The sequence below is a fragment of the Geotrypetes seraphini genome, chromosome 4 (assembly GCF_902459505.1).
Source record: "Geotrypetes seraphini chromosome 4, aGeoSer1.1, whole genome shotgun sequence".
In the NCBI taxonomy this organism is placed as follows: Eukaryota; Metazoa; Chordata; class Amphibia; order Gymnophiona; family Dermophiidae; genus Geotrypetes; species Geotrypetes seraphini.
Genome location: NC_047087.1, coordinates 147,154,787 through 147,160,786, shown reverse-complemented (window position 1 = coordinate 147,160,786; position 6,000 = coordinate 147,154,787).

Sequence of the window (6,000 nt, the reverse complement as noted above, 5' to 3'; positions counted from 1 at the left end):
CTTTCATTTCAGCTATCTGCTCCACGCACAGAGTCTACCTCCAAGGTCTTCATCCGCAAGGGACCTTTTTTTGCGACCCCTGCGTCGGGTCTGGAAACTTCTCTGTCATCAACTCCATATTCCGCCACATGTGACTCCCTACTTGCCTCTGCGGGGAAATGGGGGGTTTCCTCTGGGGCTCGCTCCTGCTCCATCTAGTATATGGACTGCTGATACTAATATGTACATTTTTCAACTGGTCAGTTCTGATGGATCCTTGAAATCTTTTGCTGATCTTCAGCGGGACCACGGCTGGAGAGCTGGCGATTGGCTCTCATACTTTCAACTATCTTCTTATATCCGCACCTTGCCCCAGAATTTTCTTACTGATCGGTGGATGGAGACCATCTCAGAGGCCTTGAGTTTGTCTGCTCAGGTTTTGATCCCGATGAGATTTCATTACCGGCACCTTCAGGAGAGTATGGGCGAGCTTTCCTATGAGACCTATGCTACTAAGTGGTCCAGGGAGTTGGCTTGCGTGGTTACAGCCCCTATGATTAAGAGAGCGATCTCTGCAACAGCTCGTGTGACGCTTAATGCATTACTGATTGAAATGAACTACAAATTTTTGCTGCGTCTTTATCGCTCCCCATCATATATGTTTCGGGCAAAGATGTGTACCTCAGCCCAGTGCCTTAAATGTTCCCATTCTCCAGCGACTCTTGGACATCAGTTTTGGACCTGTGTGAAAGTGCAGACATTCTGGCTACAGCTTCAGGGACATATCCGGACAATGTGGACCTACAATTTTACTTTTAGTCCAGTCATGTTGTTCACGTTGGATCGCCTCCCGCTTGCTTCCCCAAGAGGGTTTCGGAGCTTCCTGGCTTGTGCAGTGTTGATGGGAAAAAAAGTGATCTTACATTGTTGGATTTCCTCAGATTCCCCAACTTTATCTCACTGGCGCACCTTGATGTTACAGCAGGCTTCCATGGACCGCTTATGAATTACTTCTCTGGATACACCACTTGACCGGACTTTTAGTCTTTGCTGGGAACCCTTCTGGCTTACCTTGACTTCTAGAGCTCGAAGTCATCTGCTTAATGCCTGATTTCTTACCTTGAATTTGTTCTTGGAATGGAAAATGTATTTCTTGTACTGCTTTGTAAGTTTTTGGTTCTTTGGGAAGGGAAGGATTGGGGGTGGGAGGGAGGGGATTCTGGGTGATGGTGAAGTTCGGAAGATTGTTGGTATTCATGTATTTCTGTGAACACCATGTTCTTTCATTATGTTGTGTTATTTTTCTGAAAAATCAATAAAAAAATACATTGAAAGAAGTCAAATGGAAAAAACTATATGATGGCCTCCTAGCCACACAAGCAGCAAAACTCAACAATCTCCAATCTACTAATTATTACCCCAGACTACAAAACATTCAGAAAAGAAATAGACTACTTTTCAATAAATTCCTGCAAACGACTTAATAACGCTAGCTCCTTCTTACCTCCCAATACTACTTCCCAATACCTTCCCGATTTCCCAAAACAACCTCATCTACTCTTTATCTCCTCTAGAAATTACCAGATATTTTCTTCATGTAATTCGCTTTTTGTAATTCTTTTGTAATCTGCCTTGAACCGCAAGGCAATGGCGGAATATAAATCTCTAATGTAATGTAATCTAGTCTTTGAATTTGAGAACTAAGAACAATTTGTCTATGCAGAAGTTCAGCATGCTTCGGTCCTTACAGCAGGATTCTTCCATTATTATTCACCGCATCAACAAGGGTGGGGGATAGTGGTATAGGATTATTGTGATTAGAGGCAATGGGACAGTTACAAAATATAGTTTTATAAGGAAATTTTGCAAGATCTTACAGGGGACATTAAAACCCTAGTTGATGATTTATTGATCATAGTTAAGAATGAGGGGATTATTATCTAACAGGGAATAAAAATTCATAAGTCCCTTACCCATCCCCCAGGGGTATAGTGGCGGACATAGGTTTGGTGTTAGAACCTTTGTCCAGATATATAGATAGCTTTATACAATGTCATGTGTTTACTGCTAAATCGTTTGTAAGAGATTCATCTCACTTTCTTCAGTCTTTGGACACATTGCTGTCTAGCAGAGTATGAAATGGGAATTTTTGGGAACAGCTGATGTAACTGCCTTGTACACTAATGTCCCACAGGGCGCAGCGGTAAGGCTAGTAAAACAAACATTGGATAAATTGAATTTTTCTTCCCAGAAAAAGAGTTTGTAGGAGCACTAGCTGAAATTGTCATTTGTTATAATTATTTTCAATTTGAAGATAAGTATTTTATTCAGATAAAAGGGGTAGCGATGAGGGCAACTGTTGCCCCTTCAGTCGCTTGCCTCTACATGTCTGAATATGAAGAGCAATTTGTGTATAAGTTCATATGGTTCGGGAAGGTGGGCCTATGGAGGAGGTTTATTGATGATATTTTTTTGTGTGGGGTGGGGAGCGAGATGAACTTGATTTGTTTCTTTTAGAATTAAACCAGATGGACCCTAATATAAAGTTAACATATAACATTAACAGTGAGAGTATATCCTTTTTGGATATTCAGATTAAAAAACAAATACAGGAGTCCAGGGTGAGTTTTTATACTACCATATTTAAGAAGCCATCTGATAGTAATATGATCCTTCATTACGGTAGTTTTCACCCGAAACCCCTATGGGACAGCATCCCGGTAGGCCAATTCCTTAGGCTGAGGAAAGTATGCTCCAGTGATGATGATTTCCAACAACAGGCTACGCATATGTACAGTAAGTTAATTGAATGTGGGCATCCTCCCAAGATAGTAAAAAATGGAAGCGAGCTCGCAGTTGTCAGCTTGAGTGGTTGTTTCACCCCCAGAAGCATGGAGGAGATTGTGCCACAGTGTGTGTATTACCCTTCTCCAGCCAAAGTCATAAAATCAAACAGATTATTTTAAAGCACTGACTGGTATTACAAGTGCATGATTATATGCAGGAGGTCCTGCAGTTTGCAGTCACACGAGGACGTAATTTAGCAGAGATTTTAAAGCATAGAGGCACTCTGCGGGGCGTGATCAGGGGCCCCATAAGAGCTGTGGCCAGTGTGTATATTGTCAGCATGTTTTAATTACTGATTGGCTGACAATACTGAGATCAGGGGGTAAGAAATTCTATTTGAGATCCGGAACTAATTGTTCATCTCAGGCAGTGATATACTGCATAGTGTGCCCCTGTGACAAGTTCTATGTTGGGCACACTAGACAGGTCATAAAATTATGTATCACTGAGCATCTTAGTAATATTCAATGCCAGCATCTTACAGCCCCCCTAGTCAATCATTGGCTGGAGAATGGACAGGGTGGAAGATGTTATACTGTACTACTGAAAGCTAATAAAGACACAAGTAATGTGTCTCGGTATTTGTTACATGAGCACAGATTTATTTTTCAGTGTCACACTCTAGCTCCCATGGGGTTGATTGGTTTAAACTTTGAGATTGAAAGTCCATTTTTGTGCCTTTCTGATTGGTTAAGAGGGCTGCTGTTGAAAAGTTGAACTTGAACAAACTATTTATGTTGCTCTAAGCCAGGGGTGTCAATGTCCCTCCTGGAGGGCCGCAATCTAGTTGGGTTTTCAGGATTTCCCCAATGAATATGCATGAGATCTATTTGCATGCACTGCTTTCATTGTATGCTAATAGATCTCATGCATATTCATTGGGGAAATCCCAAAAACCCAACTGGATTGACACCCCTGCTCTAAGCGAAAGAGTTTTTTTGAGACTGGATCTCATGCTGTGGGATAATGTGGAAGGGCATTTGATTCTTGGGGGAGGATTTTAGCCTCACTTTTGATACTAATCTAGATAACTCTGCTCAGGTTGTTCAGTATGAACTGGCTGAAGACAATTGCAGACATTATTTACTGCTTGGAACTTAGTGGATCCCTGGAGGCGTTTTAATCCTACCACCAAGGATTATTCTTATTACTCTGAAGTTCATAATTCCTATTCCCATATTAATTGCTGGGGGGGGGTCAGTAAATGTTTGCTACCCCAAATAACTGATTCTATAATAGAACTGAGAGTATGGTCCAACCATGCACCAGTTGCACTCTTTCTTGGCTCCCTTTGGTAGGCAGTATTGGAGAATGTATGACAGTTTACTGTTGACCCCCCAAAACGTCCCAGATAGAGCACTGTCTTCATGAGTATATCCAGCTCAATGGAAAGAGATGATGTTTTCTAGGCAATATTTTGGAAAGATATGATGGTGGTATTGCAGGGGAACATCTCTCGGGGGGAGGGTGGGGGGGGGCTTTTCAGCTCCAAGAGAGGCATAGGCAGCAGGAAGCCCTGCGACAAAAGCTTATTTTTCTTGAACATAAACACAAGAACTCTCCAAAGTCTTCCTCCCTTTTGGCCTGTTTAGATAACAGCCATTGTGATTTACAAGCACTGAAGCTGGAAGAGCTTATTGAAAAGTTGCAATGCCTGCAACAGAAACATTTTGAGCATGGGAACAGAGCGGGACAGTTATTGGCTAATAAACTGAACAAGAAAAGATTGAGGAATTATACAACTCTAATAAGGGATGAAGGGGAGCTCTGAATTTAGAACCCCAACACATATAGTTGATAGGTAGAATAGAAAATTTTAAAATAATAAATATAGCCTGAGTTTTTACTTCAAACGAGAGCAACCAAAATGTGGCATACAGACATTTTTCTTGCCAAACCCTTCCCAGTCACTATTTTCAAAACTTATACCTATGCTGTTGATTTTAGTAGTTTGTCTAAATCTCAAGGTTAGATGTGTAGTGTTAGAGGTGTAGTGTGGTGGGACTTAGAGCAGGTACTTTGGACATTTTAATTGCCAACTCAGGATTGAGAAGCATTCGTATCGGGTGTGTGAGCTTGTTCCACCTCTTGCCTCATGTCAGTGATGGGACAGTTTAAATTTCCAGCGGGAAGAACTAAAGCACTACAGCACTTTGGACATTTTAATTGCCGACTCAGGATTGAGCAGTATTCGTATCAGGTGTGGGAACTTGCTACACCTCTTGCCTCACATCAGCGCTGGGATAGTTTAAAGCTCCAGCGCCAAATGGCATGCTGCCTTTCGGCGTGCTAAGGCACATGTCAAAGGCGCATGCCTTAGCTCGCGCCTTTGCGAAGTGACTGAGTGACTGGATAAAAATCGATAAGTATTAATTTTTCAAACCCATTTTAGTCTATTCTGGTTTTTATAGACATAAGCACAATGACACTTTCAAAAAAATGCTTGATTTTATTTGTATTTTTTTATTTAATTTGTTATAGGAGTTGGACAGTTAATATGTCTATGTCTTACTCTTTTCCTATTCCAGTCCATTATGCAAGGATTTGTTCTGCCAAATTAAGTTTTCACACCGTTATTTATGATTATACTGAATCGGGTCCGTTTCATATTCCAGTTTTGATCTCTTCTCGCAAGTCTAATAGGCCTTATGCTAAAAGACAGTGATTGTTAAAAAAATCTCACTTACTTGATAACATCTGATTACCCCTGCTATCAAGATTTCCGTTGTTCATATATAACCATACGATCCATTAAAAATAAGACCCAGCTGGTTAAGGACTGGCTGGAGGAGTCTAACCACGTTTCTTAGTAAAACAAAATCAGGATTAGTGTCCGATAGTGATATCATTATACAGGAATGACTTCGCCTGGGCTTTAAAATCATATCCTTGGCCAGTAGGGGTAGGGGTGGAAGATTAGCAATCATTCTAAGAAATTCACTAGATTTCACGGTCTTAAATTTGAAATCTACCACCGATTTCAAAATCCTATTTTGTAAATTAAAGACCAATCAATTAGAAGATGCATTAATAGTAACATTGTTTTATATTCCACCTAGAAAATGGATTTCAGTCAAGGATGATTTCTATTATGTTTTGCAAATTCTATAGTTGACTCTTACAATTTATTGATTGCTGACATTAATATTGTGACAAATCTAGCTTTCCGTCTAG